The sequence below is a fragment of the Falco punctatus genome (genome assembly GCF_963210335.1).
Source record: "Falco punctatus genome assembly, chromosome: 12".
Taxonomy (NCBI): Eukaryota; Metazoa; Chordata; class Aves; order Falconiformes; family Falconidae; genus Falco; species Falco punctatus.
In genome coordinates, this window is record NC_137592.1 from 20,155,128 (window position 1) to 20,180,715 (window position 25,588).

At 40.2% G+C, this 25,588-nt stretch overlaps 1 protein-coding gene across 1 annotated transcript in view; it reads left to right on the forward strand.

Moving 5' to 3' along the window:
* Positions 1-25,588, forward strand: part of LOC308072140 (uncharacterized protein) — a 264,344-nt gene that overhangs the window by 176,531 nt on the left and 62,225 nt on the right. Inside the window, exon 5 of the mRNA XM_080408622.1 lies at positions 12,689-15,510. The gene's annotated coding sequence lies outside the window, so the exon portion shown is untranslated. The remainder of the gene's footprint in view (positions 1-12,688; positions 15,511-25,588) is intronic.

Genomic DNA, 25,588 nt, shown 5'->3' on the forward strand with positions numbered 1-25,588 from the left:
GTCATACTAGATCTTATGTTCTGAGAAATGCTGAATAATTATTTCCTGTATACTTTCTTCAATTTTATTTCAAGTACTTATCAGTCATCTTTTTTTCCAAAAGAAGGAATCCTCTGTGACCTAAACTCTCCATGTAGAGAAGTTTTTCTCCACATGAGATAATCCTTGTTGCACCCTGTTGCAGCCCTCCTCCTCCTCTAAGCCATTGTGGAGGTGAGGGGTGTACTCAGTAACCACCATGAACTTATGAAATAGCAGAATGATATCCTCTGTGTTGTTCTCCTTTCCCTTCCAAATGACTCCTGATATCCTGTGTGCTGACTGCTACCAAGCATTAGGATGATGTTTTCATGGAGTTTAAAGGTCCACTGTAAGAAGGAATTGTTCTTCTTACATGGAGATATAGGGCCACATTACCTGAATTCAGAGGATTCTGTGTCCTCTACAGGGCAGTTTAGACAACCTAAGTTTCATGCTGATGTTTTGATCCTACAGTGCAATGAAAGTGCCTCAGTGTTCCTGAGGGAGAAGTCCCTTCCAGCCAGCCAACAGCCAATATTATGTACGTCAGCCCACTGAAAATTTAGGTAAAAATTATCTTCTGAGGAATAAAACATCAAGTAAAGCTCAGTTTTAAAAAGTGCTCTGCAGTTCTGGTTCCTGGCCTCAGTTTCCTGTTTTCAATAATAGCATAACATGAAATATCAAGTTACTTCCAAGAGAAAAAACCAGAATCTATCTACTGCTACTATCTGATAGGTTACTCCTTTCTCTTGTTTCCTTAGTGGATACTTAAGTGTTTCTGAGGAAATGTGGCAACTTCCAGGTCAAAGAAGGAAGCCTGTAGTTGCTTTTGAGTTCTCCTATAATTAAACTGTGTAGCCAGAAGATGGTCCAAATGGCTGTTTGAGGTTAGAATCAGACACCTTCATTCCAATTCAGGCAATATTACTGGATATGGGCCAAGAATTTATGCTAGAAGTTTGCTATCGTTAAGTTATATCAAGCATAGCTCAACTGAAATCAAATACTTATTTACTAGCTTAAGGCTCTCATTTCACACTCTGAATGAATAAAATATAGCCTGACAAAACAGAGGTTGTGAGACAAGTGCAAGCTCTACTTAGAGGTTAACAACTTGATTTCTCCCTCATACCAGTTTTACGGTCATTTAGCTCCATTGACTTCAGCAGAATGAGTCCTGATTTACAGCATTGCTTCAGAGCGGGTTTAAAGCTGTGTTATACAATAGCCATGCTGGTGCCAGGTCTTTGGGAGCAAAGCATGTTTGCATTGTGCATGCCACTGCTATCGGTTCTGAGGCCCTAAAGCAAATCTTTATTAATTTTTGATCCATAGACAATAGATTTTTAATAAATTATTTGGGTTTCTTATTTGTTGCCTTACTTTTATGATTTAGTATCAGTTATGGGTTGGTTTCTTTCCATGATTTGTCATTTACCAAGGTAATCCTGGGGTTTCATATTAAGTATATAGGTTAGAGGTTTACAACAAAGTTCAGATTTATGCGCATTTTCGGTAGGAACAGACACCCTCAACTTGAAATTAAATCTCAAAAATTGCTGTCAAATTTAAAAACAAAAAGCTAGCAACAAACAAGATAGAATTATTTATTTTAGAAACTACCTGGAAAATAGTTTATCTCCTGTCACCTCTCCCAAGTGTGATTTTAAGTTCCCACACAACAGGCTACCTTCAGAGTCTGATGTGCACCACCATAGGAGGTCTCTGTGCTGCTTCTTACCTCATACTGTCTTCCTAGTGTAGAGCAGGCAGGAGAAAACCTCTGAGTGAATCCATCTGATCAAGGAATGAGGATCTGTGTTCTTAGCTTGACTCGTGTTGACACAAAATATTTTTACTGTGGGAAAGCTAAGCAAGCTGAACATGATAAGCCTGCAATCCACTGCTAGGTAGATACAACTGTGCCTGTTGGAGCTTTCCTTTAGGAACTTTAGCTCATGTGCACTGAGGATGTGGAAAAGCCGGTCTGTCACTGGGAAGCTGTAGGAGGATCTTATCTTCTTTGTGAGCCAGCCCTCACCTTCTTATCCAGTGCAATGGCCATGCTCTTTGGAGAAGAGATCAGCTAGCCTTCTCCCTTCTCTTTCCCCACAAAACAATCTGCAGTGACGCAGAAGCATCAGGAGTGCAATGCAGTGGTGAAAAGGACTTGCTTCCTGAGAGATTTCATTGTTTCTCAGTTCCCACCAGCAGAAACTTTAAACTAATGATCTTTCCAGAACATGTAAGCCAGCTGAGCCCAACACTCATGTTCATGTTGTGATGATCTGATATTGTGTTATGAGTATTTCTAGCAGAGACTATATTTTGCAACATCATATTAAGGATAATAGTCAATTAAACCATATTCCCTTTTCTCCTTAAAACACAACCTCCACCATAGTTATTTATGCAATAGATCTTGGGGTCTTCAAGACCTTTACAAATGTCAGGGTTAGTACAAGGCAGACTTTGCATAAGGAACCTGGCGGCTCTGGTGTCACCTCTCTACTCTTTCTTTCCCCCCTCAAAATCCAGGCTTTAGGGAGGGGACAGAAATTTTTTCTTGTGTGCCTGGTTTGCTGGGGGAGAGCCACATAGCTGTGGTCTGTTTGCTCAACATTAGCTGTGCTGCCCAAGTGTGAAAGCAAGCATGGAGGGTAGATTGTCCCTGACTTCTGTGGGATCTGGAGCGGATCCATGAGGAATGCTACTGTTTTCAGCACTTCCCTTGCTCTGCCTAAGACCACGCACACTGAGATATGAATGTTGTTGCAGCTGCCGCATACTATACATAAGCCACATGTTTATGGTTATTGCTTTAAATGAGAAGGTCTTTGTTTAAAATGTTTTCTTCCATCTAGAACCTACCGGGTTTTGTGTGATACTTAAAGAGTTTCTATTTTTAATGTTGTTAAGAGTGTACCTGGAATTTACATAATATCACAGTCTGTATTTATAAAAAAAGACCAACCATATATATATTTACGTACAGTGCAGACATCTTTACAGTAACAGGGAACCAGCCCCGAATTAATTGAAACAAATTGACCTATTCATTCTTCAATTGTTTGTATCATTTTATGTTGTGGTCTGTTCATTAATTCTAGGTCTGCTTCAGTCAGCTCCCAAAATAACAGTGCTTTTCTTTGGAATATAATGAACTGTGTTGCGTTTATGAGAGCTGCATGGTTAAATCACGTTATTCCTGTCACCCTGCTATACACCATGTCACACTGACAGTGTTTGGACTGAACATTGACTGCTGGCTTTGCAAGACTGGAAAGAAAGACCTGGACACTCTGCCTACATCTAAACTATTAAACAAAATTAGTCAGAGACTTTTTCTGGAGGCCAACTGGCATGGAAGAGCTTGCATTCACACAGCTAAACTCTGTTACCCTCCACAGTGACCACATCCAAAATACCTATTGGAGATGGTCCCTGAACCAGGTTAATACCCAGGCTTTGCTTTGGCATTGTCTGGAAGAGCACAAGCAGGTTTGGGGCAAAACTATGCCAGGGACCAATTTAGTAGTATGACCAGTTTCAGGCCTGTCCCTTGCTGGTCCAGTTTAGGTTTTTTAGTGTCAGAGTGAAACCTCAGTAATTCTGCCAGGAGTCAATGGAAAACCCCTATTGGCCTCATTGACCAGAAGCCACTGGGAAATATAATCATTAGTTCACCTCCTTCGCATTTGAATTCTTTTTCTCTCATTCTGTTTTTTACCAAATGAGTGCTGAAATTAACATTCTGAAAGTGTTATAGAGCAATAAAATTGGGTTGTTGCCTGCTCAAAACTTGTTAGTTTTGAACTACCAAGAGGTTTTCCCCACAAGCTGAGGTTCTGGAAAAGCCAGCTTCAGCTTTCTTCCCTGATGGAGGATCTCCTACGGCTTTGATCAAGTAACTAAGATCTTCTGTGACTCAGCACCCTATTTGGATTAAAGGGTAAAAAGCTGGGAGGTGTTGAGATACAAACACACCAGGTGCTCGAGGTCACACACACATGCTAAACTGGTGTGAACGTAAAGCTCCCTTTGATTTCTGTGGCAACTTTTTTCACGTGTCTGGGAGGGGAATTTATTATAAATCTTGCAAAAATGACATCAGTGTGTTCACCCCTGTGTCATGATGTTTTCACAGTCAGAGCACTGGAAGTGGGTTTAGATAAGCTTGAAGCCTCCTATAGTGTGAGGTAGAGCACCAGCTCCCCAAGCTGTGTTTCTAGGGCTAACTCTGCACCTGGTACATCAATTATCCCATGTAACACTGTCCTTCACAGCACTATGTTATACTTCTGCCTGCAGCAATATAAATAAGAATCAGGCAATTCATGCTATCATCTTTTTCTCTATTCCAAAGATAAATGGCAGTGGAAGGCCAAGTAGGTTTAAAAAGCTCATCATAGAAAATGATTATATTAGGCCATGCTGTATTACTGAGATTACAGAAAATTACCTACATGTATTGAATTAAGCCATGATTTTCCAATGATCTCAGCAGCAGCAGCAGAATTGGGACATTTTAATCATTGTGTTATCAGTTTGGTAGGTAACTACTATACTGAATTGCTGCTCAAAATGAAAAACTGTATTGTTTTATCCATAAGGTTTCTGGTTTCTAGCACTATACTTTTCTTAGAGCTCAGACATACGATTGAATTACTGAAGCTGACAAATACTGATTTCAATGACATTTAAACACATATTTTGCTTCAGGTTTGCAACAGACTAAGAGTGTGCTGTTAATTAATGTGGTCATTTGATGTGCAGCACCTTGCTGAACTATGAGAATGTGATTATGTGCTTTTGCCCAATGTTCCTTTTAGGGTAAAAAGACTCTTTTGTTTCTTAATTGACCTATTCGTGAATCAGTCCCATAAAAGAGGCTATGGAGCCTGGCATGTACATAGTCATACCTGGCCCAAGCTATGCAAATCTTACTTAATGAAAATGTTATGAAGAAAAGGATAGAGTTGTAGTCCAGAATTATTTACTTAGAATTTTATAATTTTGTTCTGAGCTGGATTTTGAAAAGCAGGAAGTATGTCAAAGCAGAGGAGGAACATTTGACCTAATCTACCTTTGTCTCCCTTTCCCTTCCCATTCCATGTTGCCCTTCAAGACTGAGGCACTCTCCCATGGATGCTTGCATGTGGTAGTGGCTCTACTCAGACCTAGTGAGAACATTGCATCAGTTAGGGTTTGCAAGGCCATAATGTGTTTATTTTTGCAGTTTGATCTTGCAAGAAGCTGAGGAGGGCTTGCATCTCCCTCCTACTGATAATGGTAGTGTTGAAAGTGCTCAGTGCATTCCAGGGCAAAGCATTGAAGGCTGTGGATGAGAGAACTTCTAACACTCCTTTGGAAGTACATGTAGATTCCTGGGTCTTCACTGGGGGAAAGCCTGGGCGTCCATTAAAAAAAAAACAAAAAAACAACAACAACAAAAAAACCCCAAAACAACAAACCACCAAAACCACAGCACACAAAACCACAACACAACAGTTGTAGTGGCCCAAACAAAATATAAAAATCCCAGTCTGGGTCCAAGCACTCAGTTTGGGGATCCTCTGGAATTAGACAGGGGCTCGAAGCTTGACCCAGGAGCTAAGTATGTCCATGGCCTTTTTGTGCGCAGAAGGGCTCAGGATCTGCCCATGGGTGAGTGGGCTGTGGCATGTGAGGACATAGCCCAGTGGCCCAGACAGGTATTCCCTGCCTGCTGGCAGAGAGTATTGCCACAGGCTTGATGCTTATTCACACAGCTACGCAGCTGTCACCCCACGCTTCATCTCAGGCTCTTTTTGACCCTCTTTAGCTTTTTTTAAAGCTGGAACCTTTCAGCTTATATTCTCTCTCTAACAATTTGCTCTCTTTTCCCCCCTCTCTCTCCTTCCACAACTGAACTTGCTTTGCCAAACTCCCCACTCTACCATCTATCCACCCCATATGTTTATATTTTCCTATTGCTGAGGCATGTTGTGCTGACCTGCCTGGACAGAGCTCCTTTATCATAGAGATAAACATGATGTCCCCTTCACATAGAGTTTCTGTCATGTGTGACCTTTCATCTTGAACTGCCGTGACCTTTTTTTTTATTAATGCTGTACTGTGCTGCTTGCAGAAGCCAGGAAAGAAAATCTTTTGTTTCTAGATAGAATACTGCTAAAGGACATGATACGGTCTTGTTTTTAATCCAGCTAATTAAAATCTGCATGTGCAGTGTAACTGAGAACGCAGCCTTCGCCCACCACTTTCCCACAGGCAGGGAATAAAGGCCTTTAGTGCAGCAGCAGCTAGCCACCCTTGGATAACAGAGAACAGAGCCCACAATTCATCCCAGCTTTCCTTATCATATCCGCAGAGGGCTTTCCCCTCCTTCTCTCCCTCCCTCCCCCCCTCCCCCCTTTCTCTCCATGGAATCACTTACTCTAGCTATGCGCCTCTATACATCACTTCAGAATGTAATCAAGTTAAAAATATGTTAGCTTGCATTTATCTATGCTCCAGTGAGTTCTGAATTTAATTCATTTGTAGTAAGGGAAAAAAAAAAGACGAAAGAGAAAGAAAAGGAAAAAAAGAAAAAGAAAAAGACAAAACAGAAAGAAATAAGATAGAAGGAGAAAAAAGAGAAAGAAAATATTCTATTTCTAATCAAATGTCAAACGTATTTATGTTAAAACTGTTCTAGCAAGAACTAACTGAATAGCGCAGTTTAGCAGTTCACACTTTCGTACGTTCATTATGTAGGCATTTTTGGGTTTGCTGGACGGTTGTGGTTATTAGTAAGGCTGCCTTTTGTGTGTGTGTGTGTTGGGGAGAGGGTGCCATGGAATTTTTTTTGTGAAACATTTCCTTGGTTAGTTTTTCACTTGTTGCTTTTTGTTGGGTAACTGAAGTGGGGGAGGGAGGAGGAGAAGTAGGGTAGCTGGGTGGAAAGAAGCAGTGAGGGCAGAATGGGAAGCACTAAAATTTAGCCTCCACCTGTTTTCTTTCTTCAAGTCATGTTTTATATGATGATGATGGGGTCAACAGGGAGCATAAAAATGTGCCAGGAGATTCAAAACTTGGAAGGAGATTGTACAACATGAGTAGAAAATACATTTCAGTGCATGTAAAGCAGCCCTCCCCGCAAGCTCCCCCAGCAAAGCACACAAATGAGCTTTCTGTGGGCATTCCCTGGTAACCCACACAAAGAGCTGTTCAAACAGCTGTGCCTTCAGCTAAACACCATCCACAGGCTGCTGCTGTGGAAAATGCCAATTTATGTGTGCTAACATTCCTAACTCAAATTCAGTGAAATATACTTACAATTATTAAAGGAAGGGATTTCAAGACCTGAATAAATATGCAACATCTCAGGAAATTAATTACTTAATTTGTCCGTAATGAATAATTCATATGTATGTCGTACTCAGGGAATGATTAAAGAGATATGAAAAAGCAGAGTTTTGAAATCTAATAAAGCTTATTAGGTGACACCAGTCTAACTAGAGCCCCTAATGTAACTTTTTTTTAAATACCTATGTTTTTTAAAAACAGGTAACAGAACAACTAAAAGACATCAGAAGTACTGTGCTGGCCAAATATATATAAAGAGGTTATGTTGATCAAGTACAATAATGCTTTTCATCACAACTTGGTTATCTTATGCTGACCTCTATATGCACAAAAAGAGATCTGATATTTTTTCTGCTTTTAGTGCCTATGGAAGGATAGCATTAAATGAGAAATAGCTATTACTATACTTATATAACTCTGATATATTTATATAACATAATTAAATTACAGCAAGCATAAATTTTTATGTACTCTGGAATTAGTATCTAATCAGTAGAACAGTGATAACCAAGAAGACATTTATCTGCGTTTTATCAATTTAAGATTTTCTTTTTTTTTTTTTTTTTCTATTTTGAGGAATATATTCAATAATTGCTCTTTGATAGTGACATCTGCTTTGACACAATAAAAAAGTTGTTAATATCAAGTTACATATTTATATAAAATGGATGTTTGCTAATCACATAAGCAGTAGAGTTTACCACCTTTAGAAGATGGGGCAGGCACCTCAGGAGGACTACAAGGAAATCGTGAGGTTAAGAAGGGTAAAGATTAGAAAGGCGAAAGCCCAGCTAGAATTCAGGCTGGCCACTGCCATAAAAGATAAAAATTGTTTTTAAAATACATCAGAAACAAAAGGAGGGCCAAGGATATTCTGCATCCTTTATTGAATGTGGCAGGGGACTTTGCCACAAAAGATGAAGAAAAGGCTGAGGTGCTTAATGTGTTCTTTGCCTCAGTCTCTAATAGTAAAACCAGCCCCCTGAGCTGGAAGGCAGGGATGAGGAGCAGAATGAAGCCCCCGTAGTCCAGGAGGAAACGGTCAGTGACCTGCTGCTCCACTTACACACAGGTCTGCGGGGCCAGAGGGGATCCACCTGAGGGTATGGAGGCAGCTGGTGGAAGAGTCTGCCAAGCTGCTCTCCATCATTTATCAACAACCCTGGCAAACTGGGGAAGTGCCAAAAGACTGGAGGTTAGCCAACGTGACACCTGTATACAAAAAGGGCAGGAAGGAGGATCTGGGGAACTACAGGCTTGGTCTGACCTTGGTGCTGGGCAAGTTGATGGAGAGGATCATCCTGAGTGCCATCACCCAGCGTGTACAGGACAAGGTGATCAGGCCCAGCCAGCACGGGGTTATGAAAGGCAGGTCCTGCGTGGCAAACCGCATCTCCTTCTACAACAAGGTGATCCACTTTGTGGGTGAGGGAAAGGCTGTGGATGGTGTCCACCCAGACTTCAGTAAAGCCTCTGACACCATCTCCCACAGCTTCTCCTGGAGACACTGGCTGCTCACGGCTGGGACAGTTACACTCTGCGCTGGGTAAAAGGCTGGCTGGGCCCAGCCCAAAGCGCGGCGGCGAATGGGGTCACATCCAGCTGGCGGCCGGGCACAAGTGGTGCTCCCCCGGGCTCAGCACTGGGGCCAGCCCTGTTAATGTCTGTATCGGTGATCTGGACGAGGGGATCGAGCGCACCCCCGGTCGGTGTGCAGGTGACACCAAGCAGTGGGGAGCGTTGATCTGCCTGAGGGCAGGAGGCTCTGCAGAGGGTCTGGGCAGGCCGGGCCGATGGGCCCAGGCCGGTCGTATGAGGCTCAGCGCGGCTCAGTGCCAGGTCCTGCCCCTGGGTCACACCAGCCCCACGCAGCTGCAGGCTGGGGCAGGGGGCTGGGAACTGCCGGCGGGGAAGGGCCTGGGGTGTGTGGTAGCCAAGAAGGCCAACAGCTTCTGGCTTGTATCAGAAACAGTGTGGCCAGCAGGGCCAGGGCAGTGACCGTCCCCGTGCTCAGCCCTGGTGAGGCCGCACCTCGCACCCTGGGCTGGGTTTGGGCCCCTCACTGCAGGGGGGACGCTGAGGGGCTGGAGCGTGTCCAGAGCCAGGCAGGGGCTGGGGACGGGGCTGGAGAACAAGTCCTGTGAGGAGCAGCTGAGGGAACTGGGGCTGTTTAGCCTGGAGAAAAGGGGGCTCAGGGGAGACCTTACTGCTCTCCACAGCTCCCTGAAAGCAGGTTGTAGCAAGGCAGCTGTCGGTCTCTTCTGCCATGTAACAAGCAACAGGACAGGAGGAAATGGCCTCAAGTTGTACCAGGGGAGGTTTAGGTTGGATATTAGGAAAACTTTCTTCACCAAAAATGTTGTCAAGCATTGAACAGGCTGCCCAGGGAAGTGGTGGAATCACCATCTCTGGAAGTGTTTAAAAATTCATAGATGAGGTGCTTAGGGACATAGTTTATAACGGTTGGACTTGAACTTAAAAGTCTGTTCCAACCTAAATGAATCTATGTAATCTTAATTTATGAAGCTTTTTGTATTCTTTTTAGGTGTGCTAATCCTAATAAATATGGCATTTTTTTATTGTTACTTAGCAACCTTTCTTAAGCATTAAATGTAATTTGTATTTGGGGGACACATAATTTTTATGGGCAGATGTGATGTTGAATGATGTCCTGTAATTCCATGTAACTAATAACATAAGTTAGGGTGGTGATTATTATTTTTGTCATTAATAATTGTTGTTGTAGAGCCCTTCTTATGCAGAAGGCATATAACAAGAGCTGCAAATTGACCACATTGCTACGTTAGTCACACATGACAAGCAGTATGGCATAAATTCCCTCTCAATGTTACTTAAGGATGCTGAACATCAGGGCATGCTAAAGGTCAAGCTTAATAATGGGGTGTAAGTCTCAGATCCCCAGAGTGCACATTTAATGTATTGAAAATTAGGATGCCTTTAGTAAGTCCCTAAACAACTTTATGCACTCAAAACTGCATCCAAAAAGTTTAATTTATGATAGGACCCAAAAGTGTTTAGGAGGTTGTTCTCAATACTATTAATGAAAAGGGGATCAAAATAACATTCTTTAGTCTTGCACATAGGACCTGAATCTGCACTTCAGATGTTTTGGTTCATCTGTGTCATTAGCAACCATTTACAGGGATTCCTCATTGGTGATACTGTGGAAAATAAGACTGACACGAGGGCATACCTGAATTTTTGTAGCAAATAATTTTTAAAGTTTTCAATTTCCATTTCAAAGTTTTCAAATTTTCATAGTTTGTATCTCTACTTTTTGTGTCACTACCAATCTTCTGCATATCAGGTATATACTGGTCTTCCAGAAAAAGAGCAAATTCTACATTAAATGAGTTAAGAAAACTCAAAAGGTGGACACGTCAGAGATGGCAATTATTTAAAATGTTCAGCTATGTCTGCAGAAAGCTGCCTTTAAAATGACCGTTCTTCTTTCCTGTACTAACTCATATCAAAGCAAGTTCTTAAATCAGTGCCAAAAGAAGTGAAAAGAATAATTGTGTTTAAATTTCATTTGACACTGCAAATTCCTCTCACAGTCCCATTCTCAGACTTCACTGCATCCCTTCCAAACAAAAGTCATCTAGTTCAATTGTGCAAGAATGTTTTATAAGGCTGTGAAACCAAGGGTTGGTTAACTACACCCTTTCTACAAACGATGAAGACTGTGGCAGTAATGCTTCATCCGAACTGATGATTCAGGGGGACAGTAGGAGGCAGCTGCTGAATTGCAAACAGAAACATGACTCACCCTCTCTCTGACTTTTAATAAACCCAAACCAAAACAATAATAAGATTAGAAATTACTTTCCCTACCCTCAGAGTGGAGGAAGAGAGTGGCAGCTCATCTGTTCTTGCAAAATAACTAGGTAAGTTTGTTACTGGTGGTACATGGTAAATAAACAGAAGAGTAATGCTCACCAAATAATCATGCCAAAGTAAGGTTTTACCTACTGAAAATAATTCTGTGTGAATAAAAGTGAGTTGGGAACTTGGGATTTAGCCTACTGCTATCATAGTAGTAACACCAATAACACTAATAAGTAGTTATTAACAAGGAAAACACAGTGCTAGCGCTTGTTATAAATGATTAGCTATCAGCAGTGGGAAGCCCATGGTAGTAGTGGGAGCCCAGGGCTGGTTGACCTGCAGGTACTTGGCAAATGGAATGTGGTAGGGACACCACCACATCTCCTGCCATCAGCAGGCTGAGCGCAAGATGTAAACTACCAGACAGGTAGTACCCCAAACAGGGGTAACTGCTTATTCATGGTATTGTAAAGCTTTCTTTCTACTCGTTTATCCTCAGTCTGTCAGTGAGGTCCCAGTTTCTCTCTGGGACACAGTTAAGTCCAGAAGGAGCATGGCGAGCTCCTATTCAGTTCAGTATAAAACTGAAAAAGCAGTGCTTCTGAGCACTTCTCCACCTGTATTAGGAATCCTTAAATCCCTTAAAAAAAAACCAACAACTGAAATCTGTTTTTCCAAATTCAAATCTGATTCTGTTGCCACTCATATCAGTTGGGTCAGCATGCCCACCTGCACCAACACCCAGGTTTTCAGCTTTCCTTGCAAGAAACAAAGTCCTGGACTGTACCTTCTGCTAACATCAGGAAGGCAGTTTTGGACAGGTAGAGTATCCAAACTTTAGTTTTCTAGAATTGTGCCCATTAGCAATTAGCCAGAGTTTGGCCCACTCAATTGGTTCACTGCCTATAAGGATGGCAGTATTATTACATTTAACATCAATCCGAAGAAAAGTAACAAAACAACAGGTTTTGCACATTTCCTGGTACCAAGGGATTACCATTTACTGCTGTTGTTATTTAGAAGTACATATATACATATATGTAGCCTTTTTAATACTCTGAAAAGAAATGGGAGCTGGATTACATCTGAGCAAGCTAGCTAGACAATTATTAATGTAACTAAAATAATTCATGGTTCATACCACTTTTATGACTTTTTTGTATGGTAAAGATTGATTCATTTCTCTTAGACAGTTGATATGTATATGCATGGTCCAACACTTCTACTTTGCTCCCTGCCACCACAGGAGGATTTGGATAATTTTCACATTTGCACCAGGTCAGGTAGGAGGACACTGGTAGCAGTGGCCCTTTTGCTGCCACTGCAACATTTTTTGAGTTCCAAACAACTGAAATGTGGTAGATGCATCCCTGACAGCTTTAACATATTGGGAGAAATGGAACATCTCGGGAAGTTTTAGTTCAAAATTTAGCCAGCATCAGATCTGGCATAATTTTTTTTTTTTCAGAGATGAACATGTGAGTGCTTAGAAGGAAGAACTCCTGGAGACAGTAGTTGTTGAAGTTCACCTCTGATGTCATCTTAGGGCAGCACACTGAAACAACCCACAGGTACAAGGAATGCATAAATCCTATAAGCTCTTTACCAGGTGGAAAAGCCATTCTGTGACAGCTAAGGATGAGATGAAACAAAAAAGACTAAATTCAACAAAGCACACATATGCACTTTCTGAATGAAGTTAACTGAAATGTCAAGGGAATAATCTGAGTGATAAGCAATATAGTGAGGCACACAGTAAAACCAACTTTCAAGTGTGCTTCCAGTCAGTTTATTGCTTTGAGAAAACATAATTTCAACTGTATTTTTTACACCTGCAAACTAGTTACCTGGATTAACCCAATACCTAACATGTGCCCTGTTACTTTACTCTCCCTACCAGTGCTGCCTGTGCTGACACCTGACTTTGGTGCTTAGAGCTCGGGCTCAGGCTGCTGTGTGTTTTGCTTATGGATTGCATCATTCATAATCTTATTTCCTTAGCTTTGCTTTCAGAAATCTATCAACACCCCCCCCTTTTTTTTTTAGCTCTTTTTCTTCTGTAAAATGATACCTGTCATGTCTTGAAGCTCGTTAACTGTCCTTTATGTAAGCCTGCAAATTCTGCTCAAAATTCTTTGAACTTTGTTTAATCCCTTTCTCTGAGTTAGCTACTTACTTTTAATTTATAGCCACAATATTTTCCTCATGTTCTATCTCAAATGCTTTGTTTCAGTTAGTAGGATTTTTAATTTCTTACTTTGTTCTTTCTTGTATTTTTAAAGTGCTCAAACTTTTCTGATTCTACTTATCATAGCCCTTGCCTTAGACATGCTTTTTTGGAGCCTCAGCTTCTCACTTCATGTATTTTCCAAGAGTTTTTTTATTTCAGTGATTACTGTCCCAATGGGTAGAGTCTCTTCTGGTAAGTAATTTAACCAAAGTTAGGGGACATTTGTGTCACTTGTGAGTTTAGGATTTAATTTCTTTTACCAATAGGCAAATCATCATTAGTTTCTACAGTAAAGATGAAAAGTATGAGCCATTCAAGTTAAACTGAGGGTCTGGAGAGACCGTAGTCTTAAAAGCAGTGAATTTAGGAAAAAATGTAAACTTTCTTAGTGTGATGAAACATAATACACTCTTGTGAAATGCATTTCAAAAAATGAGAAGTGCTAATTAATCATGCTTTCAACTTAGTATATGAGTTCACTTTTCAGCTCTGACCTTAACTAAATCAGGTGGCAAACACTGCTTATTACATTACTCTTTAAAAAAAATAAATTAAAAAATCTTTATATTTTGCCTTGATGAAGATCATAATGTGAATTTAAACAGTTGTAAAACTCTTCCTTCAATTACATCATTTACTCCTGCAATGACTCCTACTGAAGTCCCTGGGAGTAAGGGAATAAACCACCCAGCCCATGAGCAGGGACAGTTGCTACTCTTGTTCTTGCCATAGCTCTGTCTTGTCTGATATCCTGCTTTGTCTCTGCCAGGTTTTTTATGAAAATGAATTATCCTTTGTCAGTATGTTGTTGATAATTTAAATAATTCTTAGCAGATTAGTGAGACACAGGTTTTCTCTGCAGAAATCCTGCTGATTAGACTCTGTGGCATACTGAACATCCAGCTGTTTTATTGTTTTGCTTTTAAAGACCATTTCAAAGTAATGCCTTGAATAACCAGTAGACTCTTCTAAAAAAAGGTAAAACACTTGCTACCTCCAGTATCCTAGAAGAGTGGTTGCTTTCATGCAGTCTAAAATTTTAATTTTTCCACAACTTGTATGCCTTGTGGGTCTGGTAAGTTTTGTTTGTTTGTTTCATATATTGACATTCCAAACTCTCAGGTAGCTGTTCCTCTTTATTCCAAAACAAAGCAAATGGTACAAAAAAAAAAAAAAAAAAAAAAAAAAAAAAGAAAAAAACAAACCAAAAACCAAGAAGGTTTGAGATTAGTAATCTCATGTTCTGAGCAAAGAAAAGTGATGCAGGAAAATAACTCAGCTCTTCAATAAGATGCCTCAGCTTCTGTAATTGCTTTCTTTAGGCCTTTCTGATCTAACATAATCACTGTTGTGTAAGCCTTTTACTTCTGATGGACTTACTGATTTTTTTTTCACTAGCTCTCAGCTTCTGATAAACCCTTCAATTCATGCCCCATCTTCCTGTTTCTGATATGCAGAACACATGTCAGAACAACTGCCCTAACTAGAGATGAAAAATAGTGAGAGAAACTGCAAGATGTAAGAAAGAAGTACAAACATGAATACAGTACGGGCTTTAGAATGTTAAAATTGAGAATCTAGAGATTCAGTTGTCATGTAAATGAATCTGAGATATTTTTTTTTTTTGTTCTTGTTAATATAAAATTCTTTGGGTTGTAAAAGATTCAATGAACACATGGCTGTTTCTCATTAGTGGTGGCTGTCACTAAAATGAATATGTTGCTGAGTGTTCAGTTTCTGGGAAACATGGTTGAAACATGAGCAGCTCTCTCGATGCAGAGCTCCGAGTCAGATGTTTTCAGAGGGGATGTTCCCCATTAAGTAATGACAGAGAACCATACGGAACACATTACAAATCGAAATACTGATTGATGAAGTGCCTGTGGTCAGCTTTCTACAGAAATGAGAATTTTGAACGTATTATCACGTCAGCATGGAACTGATCTCACGTACAATTGCATTCTGTTCTCATTTCTTTTTTGCTTTGCAGTCTCACACGTGCTGTTCCAGATCACGTTTATAGCCAGCAGAACCTTGGACTGAAGGAAATAAACCATCAGGTTTGAGCTCTGATGTTTCATTGTTTTAGCCCAGTTCACAGAAGCCCAGTAAGTCTGAGTTTGTTCTGGTAAGCTGTAAGTTCTAAGTAAGTTCTGGTTTATAGCTGGTAAGCTATAAACTCTTTCTCCGTGTAGCAGACTTCTCCCCTCCTTCCCAAGAGCCAGGAGAGGGGCCTTGGAGATTGCTGGAGCATGCCAGCACTGGGGAGGGAGAACTGGGATCACCTGGTAAGGTAGGGTAGGTCCTGTGCAGGTTTGAATGTATAGACTAAATGCTCCACTTTGCTTTCCCAAAAGCAGATGCTTTACTTTTCCCGCTTAGCTCATTTGCAGTTCAGTGAGGAAAATCAACTGGTTAATGCTGACTTCAGGGCAAGATTGCTTGGTTTGTTTGCATTCAAGTTACTTATTACTCTAGCTTCAAGTTCAGGTTTGTTTCAGATACAGTGACCTCTCCTGTTTTACACAGAAAGCAAATAGGGCTGGTCATACAAAATGTGTATAGCTATTCACTGTGTACACAGATTGCAAGTGAATGCACGTCTGAGTCACAGCACATTTAAAGAAAAATATATGGTCAAATGGTAAATTTAGAAACTGAGGTCAAAGTATCTAGCTCTTTTTTTGCCAAATGTTTCTTAAATGGTGCTTCAGTAAAAGCCTGAGCAGGAATAGACTGAGACACATATTTAGCACAGTGTTATGAACACTTGAGTATTTCTGTTTCTGAGATCACAGCATGAGATTATTACAGTGTTAAGGCACATCAGGTATGAGAGCCAAGTCTTGCTTATGCCTTTGCTAATGGAAACTCATTCAAGTGAATAGAGTTGCTTGGTTTACATTAGCACAGCTGAGGCCATAGGTTGGCCCAGTACCTAAAAACCTGAATATAAGGGGAAGTAAAATCAGATGTCTACTGTGCCTAGAAATGTGAACGGTGGACTGGGTCTAAAGAGAAATATCAGGCATTACATTAATTACATGGATAAATTTTAGGGTCTAATTTTTCATAATCGCTGATTTCAGACAATCAGAACCTGATTACTCAGAATTGTTACGAATACACAGCCCTTAGCTGAATTGTCTTAAAACTAAATCTTTGAGGCTTACAGCAAAAATTGTAAGTCTCCTAGCCTTCTTAAATTCATGTGAGTTTGGTGGTTTTTTTCTTTTTTGAAGAATCAGCTATGGCAAACTGTTTTCCAAGGATCTGATTTCCACCCTTCAGACCTCTACAGATGTTCTTGAAAACGCAGAACAAATGTACCTTGCTGATAAGCAATTTGTTAGTTTTCACTTTGTATTTATTCATGGCAGAAGTCTGTATTGGTAAATAGGCAAACAATAGTGTTTAAGTGCTTAATTAATTCAAAGGATAAATAAATGTAGAATAAAATGAGGAAACGTATACAAGCAGCTGTTCAAGGATATCAGATCTTAAGCTATCCATAACCTTTTTTCATAATTATTTCAGTGTTCTTCCTCTGTTATTAAAAAATATAATGCAGACATTATAAAGATCAGTAATTAGCTGAGATTCTACTACCTTCCTAATATTTTTTCATGAATTACTAAAAGTCTTTTTGATAGTGGTGGCTAGTCATTGGCAACAGACACAGACTTTTAATGGGGCTGAAGGGCTTCATGGCAGGAGGAATGCTAGGAGAGCTGCAACCATCATTCAGATCACCTTCCTTATGTATAGTTTTCTTACCATACGAGAAGACCCTACCAGTCTTCATGGCTGAGCTTCCTCCATACCTTCATACCAGAGCTGTGAGCAATGTTCTCAGAAAAGATTGTTGCTTTTTACTTTTGGTACCATCCAGAAATGCAAGTCTGGGCTTAGATGGGTGTTGTAGTTTAACCCCAGCTGGCAACTAAGTCCCACACAGCTGCTTGCTCACTCAGCTCCCTCTGTTCCCGAGGGATGGGGAGGAGATTCAGCAAAAACTTAAAACTTCTGGGTTGAGATAAGAACAATTTCATAATTACAATTGTTATTATCATTATTATATTTTATATGAGAGAGAGGGAGAAAGGAATAAAATCCAAAAGGAAAAAAAATCAAAAAACCCTCAAGTGATGCTCATTACAATTGCTCACCACCTTCCGACCAGTGCCCAGCCAGTACTCAAGCAGCAATTGGCAGGCTTCGACCGACTCCCCACAGTTTATGTACTGAACATGACATCATATGGTATGGAATATCTCTTTGGCCAGTTCGGGTCAGCCGTCCTGGCTGTGTCCCAATTTCTTGTGCCCCTCCAACCTTCTTGCTGGCAGGGCCTGCAAGACTGAAAAATCCTTGACTTAGTATAAACATTACTTAGCAACAAATGAAAACATCAGTATGTTATCAACATTATTCTCATACTACAAATCTAAAACACAGCCTTGCACAAGCCACTGAGAAGAAAATAAACTGTGTGATACTGAAACCAGGACAACTGGGCACAGATCAGGAAAGACTCACTGAGCTGGTATCTGGCATGAGCTTCAGATCTCATGTTATCCTGTAAGTCTTGGAGGATCAAATACTCCAGAGTCCTCACTGAGACTGCTTCGCCCAGCCTAAAATGAGCAATAGGAGCCATTCTTACTGGGACAAGAGAGCAGCTCAGGTAAGGAGAGGGAAATGCTGACGGCATATTCTCAGATCTTGTGTGAACCTCCAGAACTGTCAGCATGAGATATTCCCATAGTACTCTGTTTGGCCTGGGACAGATGACTGAGTCTTTGGTGCCAGAAAAGATTAGCACTGGACAACTGGGTGCCAGCTAGCATAGGCACACAACCACGTTTCTGGCAGTGTATCCAGACGATCGGTTTTATGACTTCTAGACTTGTTCTGCAATGGCATGAAGCAAGGGTTCCCTGTCTCCTAAAGCTGCTCCAAACCAGGGCTGAGCAGGCTTGTCACACAAACCCATGGACATGCATTTGAGCTGCTCTCCTGAGCTGGAGCTAGCACTGATGTGAATGCATGGTGAACAAGCTTAGAGAGAGATCAGTCAAATGGGTTTTCTGCAGGCCAAGGCCACATTTTTCCTTCTAGCACCAGGCACCATCAATCTCATAGACTATAACAATGCACTTGAGGTTTTCCCATGGATCAGATAAAACAAGGAAATTCCTCTTTCTGCTTCCACTGAAAGTTTCTAAGCTTCTGGTGGGACCTAAATCAGGGAATTAAAAATCTAGATATTATTGAAATTATGTTTTCCAGGACTCAGTTTGTTCTTGTATACATGAAGATAACAGCATCATTTTGTCTGAGATAAAAAAGCTCAGACATCATTATATATATTGCTGTAGCTGTTCTTACTATTTTCCACAGGTATAGGTTATGGAGAGAGATTTGCCAATATAATTAGCATTATTACAGATTTCTGTTTCTTTTTGTTACTGTATCTTCAGAATGGCTTTGTCTGATTCTGTTCCTTTGAGGAGGATTGCTTTATCTTTTTAAGTTGCCAATTCTTACACATTTCATCAGTCTTAAAAATAATATTTTCAAAATGCTCAAGTAGCTTAAGACCTTGTCTCTTTCTCAGATGTGATCTGGTGCTTACATGTAGGCCTGGAAATGCTATTACCTGCCAAAATTCTAGTGAAACTGGTGTGATATAGACATCTAAGACTTCTGAGACTTTTGGCCCTTTTGGTCTCCTATAGAAGATCTGGCACCAGTACAACCATTTAGGTTACTGGTATGTGTTATTATTGAAAAACATCCCAGTACAACCACATTTATAGACATAAAGACATCTGATGTTGTTGCTTCCCTGTACTGCTGTTTCCTTTCTAGATTGAAATAGGTGATACTTCTAAGAGTGCCAGTATAACTGCATCAATATTAAATGTTGCATTAACTGTATCTGACATCTTGTTGAAAGTTGTGATATAGGCTCCTAAGTGCTAGTCTGTTTTGAAACCAAGATTTAAGGTCTAATTCCACAAAACTTCTTTGCTGTCTTTGTAGATTGGGGCATTTTTTTATATTTGACTCTCCTGAAATTTTTCACAGTTCGGTTTATGCTGCCAAATAAGATCAGGATTCAGACTTCGGGTAGGACATTGGGTATTGTTATTTCTGTCTCATAATAACGATATGACAAGGATTAGGAACACTGTGAATGTAGAGTAAAGCTTGCAGCTTTTGGAGCAGAACTAGCTCTCACTAGAAGTGAGTCCGTGTTTAAGTTGCAGTTCTTTTATGGGGCTTATTTTGAGCTTCCTTAGAATTTGTGAGCAGTCATCTGAGAACTAATTAGCACGGCTGCCTAAAAAGTAAGCAAAAGTTTTTAGATGTAGTGGGCAGATCAGATTGGATATGAGTTCTAAGAATGCACAAAATTAAGTCAGCTTTATTTAGCAACAGAACGGTTACTGCAGAGTGGTAGAACCACACGTGACTTGTCTCCAATATTGCAACACCATTAACCAGAGAGATTGGACACAGAGATGACTGTTCTTGGCCTTGCTATGAATACCAGTAAGATGTCTAACCATTGCCAGTCATGCTGTTTCTCAGCTCATGTGTTAATCATATACAGAAAAAAAAGAAAAAAAAAGAAAAAAAAAAATCAAAATTCTGGTTTTCCCTACTGTCACACTGAGTAGCACCTAACTTGCAGCTGGTAGATTTCCATAGGCCACTCCAGGACTCCTCCCATCAGAACACCACACCTGGTTAATCATGTCTGGCCGTCAGGTAGTAACTTTGGGTCTACTGGTTCAATGGGAAAACTGGTTTGGACCCAAGCTTCCCTATGACTGTCACAGTCGCACTGTCTCTGTATCATTCATATATTGATCTCCAGTCTCTGTCCATTACAATATCGATTATCTAACATTAATAATTACTTTTTTTTTTTTTAGTACCATGGAGTTTCCACTACCTTTTGCTTTTCTGGAATCATGTGGGACACCCACTCCTAAAAGAATCCCCAGACCCCTTCTTTTTATGTCCATCTTCTCTGTATGGTGCAAACCCATCTTTGCTAGAAGGGCCAGCAGTTGTTGAAACCTCATCATGCATTATACAGTTATATTTCTTTTTATCCCTCTGGGGTTTTTTTGCTGAATTGTCTGATTACTGAAAAGCATGAAAGACAGAAGGAGAATATTAAGCAAAGGTGGACTTCTTTCTTTTTCTCAGGGCCACTCAGCTCCCAAGAGATCTGAAACAAGAGTCCCACTTCTGAGTCCCACAACAAGAGTGTGTTTTTCTGTAAATGCTCTCTCATTCTCTCTTGGTCTCACTTGCTTTAAAGCATACATCTGACACAAATTAATCTGCAGGGTTTTTAGTCATTTCCCATCCGCTGCTAGGGCAAATTAGACTTGCTGATGTTGTTTTGGCCTAACCCTGAAGCAGCATGAAAGGAATGGCCCAGAGGGAGAGCGAGCATGTTCTCCTTGGCTCTTCTTCCCTGTACTCTCTGGCCTGTTTAACAAAAAAATGAGTTCAATTGGCCTGAAAGGCACTGGGAGATTGAAAACCCCTCTGTAGTACCTTAAAGAACCAAAATTACTTAATTAATGTGGAGGCCATTATGTGCGGTTACCGTATGAATAAGTGGACTGCCTGAGTTACAGAGCAGGAAAGAGGAGAGGATATCTGAGGTCAGCCTTGTCAGGGTAAAGGAATCCTAAACAATGAGGGCATTGGTTTAAGATTTGAGGAAGAATTTGAAAAAAAAGGCCCTGAGAGTGAAATTAAATGAAGCATGGGAGAGTATTAGTGGAGATTAGCAGTGCTGTGAAGGAACCCAGAGCAGACTGCCAATCGCCCCTAAGCACAGGCAGCTTTAACTGGGCTGCTGCAGACAGGAATTAGGCAGTACACTGCTGGAGTTTGACTGAAAAGTATTTTCTTGAGCAATGTTAAAGAGTTTCTTTTCCATCCCCCCTCTCTTTCATTGACTTCTGAAAGTGAACATGCCCCTTTCGGCTGCATTTTTTTTTTTTTTTAACCAGGCAGACTTATGACAGAAGTAGAAAAGACAGAGTCAAGATTTTAAAAGCACTCTGGCACTCTCAGTGTGAATGTGAGAGTCACTAAGTAGCAAAGGTTGTCATTGTGAACATACTGCTTCAGATGTGAAGAGGACAAAGCCTACTGAAACTAATTAAATTAATGGCTGTGTTTATAGTTGAAGTTGGTGAAGAAACTGATGACATGCATTTGTTCACATATAGAATAAACGGATGGTTACTTGTTTAGTGAAAATTAGATTATTTTTCTGAAATATAAATACTTACAGTGATGTAAATTTTTCAGAATTCTTTGATGCTATTTTGAGATTTTTCTCTCTGGAGTTTATCTTATTAGCCGTACTTTCTAGAAAGCAGTACCTGTGGTAGAACAAGCATCCACAGGACAAGAACCAGCTGAAGGCTGGCATATTTCAGAAGATTTTGGCTACAGTATTTATTTTCTTGGCTTTCATTTCATTCACTTTTTTTTTTTTGAAAGAGTATTCACTTATGTGTTCTGGAGCAACAATCCTGACTGCTAGATATGAATTCCTAGCACTTACTTTTCCTACCAGCTACAAAAAAAAAAATTGTTGCTAAAAGCAAGGGGAGAGAAAGTGAATCATCCCTCTGAAAATACTTCTATTGTGTGTACGTTTTCCAGAAGACAATGGACTAGATCTTGAGTAGCATTTGCAGAGCTATCCACAGAATCCCAAGTTGAGACCTGCCAGAGCTTTTAGCAATTCAGGGATCATATTTAGACCACATCCTTCAGTTATAACTAATGCACCCAGTTGACTGTATGGATTGGTAGTGTCTTACAGCCTTGGAGAATAGTCATTCGGTGCTTTGGTGTTAAATGCTGCTGTACGGTGATATGCAACAGCTGGTTGTATGGACATAATCTTAATATCCATCTTTGGAAAGCAGCATTGTATCCTTCTTTACCTCTTTATTCCTAAAGACTGAAAGTAATCTTGTATTTTAAAACAGTACCTCTCAGTCACTGGGGCTTAGCTTTCCAAGGCAGCTCTGGAGGTGGCAAGAGAACCTGTGTGCCTAAACTGCCTCTGAGGAATGAACTGAAAAGCTTAAGTTGCCTAGTGAAGAAGCATACTTAAAACTTCACTGGTTCATGTCCCTAAAACATTTAGGTGCCTCTGGGAAGGGGGTGGGAGTGGAGCCCTGACTGTTAATAATACTAATAGTTTTCAAGTAACACTGAAATTGAAACACTGACTGGTGTTTTAAATTGGAGTGAATTGGTGGGATCCACACAAATGGTGCTTCACTGCATATACTGCATTTCAGAAGCAGATTGGATGACATTTTCCAATGTTCCCTTTGCAGCAATTGTTTCATTCCTCTGCAAAAGAACAATTTAAGTAATTGAATTTTCCCTCAGGATAGGAAAAAATTACCACCCTCCCAGCCTCTTTTTTGTTTTCCCTTCTATTAATTTAATTGAAACCAAAATTGTTTGAAATATTAAATACCATTGGAGGCCTCCCATTACTAAGGCTAGAGCTGTGTGGGAAATGCTTTTCTAACCTGCAAAACTTTTGCGTTTTCCTGAACATTCCTGTTCTGCTCTGAGATAAAACCAAGCCCCTTTAAAGGCAGGAGTACGTGTGCTTCTGTTTACGTATGGGTGTTAACATTATGAGAGTGGTGTGTAACCCCCTGAAGTTTCAACTTCAAAATACCTTCCTTTTTTTTTCCTGACCAAAGAAAAGAAAAAGAAAAAATAAGAAAAAAGTGAATTGTTCCATGATTTCATTCTCTATCCAGAGCATGAGCAGGCTTGTTAGCAGGGCACTGCCTTTCAGCTGAGTGCTCTGCAGGTTAATATAAAGGGCATCAGAAGTCTGAAATTAGTAGGAACCAACACAGAGCATGGCCCCACAAGTGCTTAGCCAGACTGCCTTCCAAACATACCTTGCAGACTGGCTGAGCAAGAATTAAATTCCCCTTGGAAAGCAATGTTGCTTTGGGAGACTTGTGACTCACTAGTCACCTGGTCTGTAGCTGTCATGCAGGACTTCCCTGGTAGTTTTCCAAGCTGGGCCTGACTAATATGTTCTGCCTGGTCTAATGAAGTGCATGCATGTGGCTTAAGCTGGACTTTGCACCGAAGCAGAGGACGTGCGTTCTGGCAGTCAGCTGCGGGCCCAGCTGAGGGGCAGAACTTTACCTGTTGTACCAGAGATGAGGCCAGTCCCACATCATGGCATGTGAATTTAAGACACAGCAGAAACAGGTCAGGAAGCCCTCCAGACAAAACCCCTGACCAAACCTGTTTTGTGTTTCCGCAATATTATTGTTTTTTTACATAAAAAAGAAAATCACACCATATAAATGAGAAACAAAGATAGGGTTGTTTTTTGCTTAACTGTAGAGCTAAAAAAGCTGACGGAGGAATAGCACGCCCTTTAAACAGCCTGCATTGCTTCTGGTAACAATAACATATGTGATATTCCTGCTAATTCTGAATTGACCATGGAGTTACTCAACATACCCTCCTGTATTGCAGCACTGATTGCTCAACATATGGCCTAAATAGAGTTCACAGCTGAGTGTGACTTTCTGTTAATGTAATGTATAATGACTAAATTTTGCCAAGTATTAATCTAATCAGCACTGGAGGACACGTTTAGTTAAGAATGCTTTTTTTCTAAACATGTTGCAGGCAATATATTCCTGAACCATAAACTGTCCTTGTTTCTCCACTCCCATCTGAATAAAACACAGTAACTTTTTATTGAAAGATTTTTGTGTTACTTCAAACAGACTTTAACCCTGACACTGCTTCTTAATGAAATCTAATTACAGAAATGTGATTTCATTTTGAGAGGTTTTCTGCTGTCCTTGCCAGTTCATAGCAATTAGAAATCCTTTCCCTCTGAGCTCACATAGAAGAGAGACTCATATTACTTAAACTTTCAAGTCGCCTTTTTCATGTGTGAACCACAAATATATTAACTTTCAATGATTCACAAATTAAGCTAATAAAAATAAAGGCAGGGAGGCTGGTAGCTTCATACTTTCTAAGAGTTTGGGAAGGTTTTGTTGTGTTGGTTTTTTTTATTTATTTTAAAAAACTGGAAACCAAGTAAAGCCTCAAGAAAAAATGAGCAATAAATGAGACCAAAAACTACATAGTTCTTTTAAAGAATTCAGAATAACTAATCCATTATTAAGATTCCTTCTATTGGCTGGTGTTCCTTGTAATTGGTTAAACTACTTAAGGAAGTATTTCAATGCAATCATTAGCATAGAAAGCTTGTTTGTGCCTTTTGATCATTGATGCTATCAGGGAAGAAGTTGGATTTTATTATTCTTGAGAAGGATGAGTAGAGTTCTGACTGCCATCCATGCTTCTTGCTTGTAACATAATATATCTAAGATCCTTAAGTTGCATATAGATATCATCTTACTTCCTCTCATCAAATGTTTTCATAATAAATGCCCTTTTTGTACTATTTATTATACACTATCCAGTGAGCTCCTTGGGAATCAAATAATTTAGAACTAAGGGGGAAAGAACACATTCTCTTTTTTGTAGACTATGTGGACTATATTATGCCCTTGAGATAAATACTAGCTTTGGGATTTTAATGAAGTATCTGACTTTCTATGATTCAGTGTGAATAGTTGTAGGAGCTAAATCATCTGCCATCTGGATTTCATCTGTTCATATTTGACCTAGGTCAACAAGGTCTACCAGAGTAGGGATAAAGAGGTATTTATGCAAAGAAATGTATCAGCTAGTTTTGGTTTGGCAGGTTTACCAGCACGTTCTTTTGCTATGAAAATTGAGAAGAAATCCTCTCAGGTAAAGCTTTCCTATGTTTCTAGTGCTTCCAGCCTTGAGACACTGTTGCCTTACTGGGTTTTGCTTTTGGTTCTCTCAAATCAGCCCAGAGGTGAGATGCTTGCCATGAAGAATGTCAAATTAAAAGCTGGCTGGTCTGAGAACACTTTAAGAGTACCCAAAATAGTCCATGGCATTTGTCACAGGCTAAATTCATTCTTAGTAGTGAGCAAGTACTGTAGCAGTGCTTGGTCCTTAGTGACACGTGGTAGC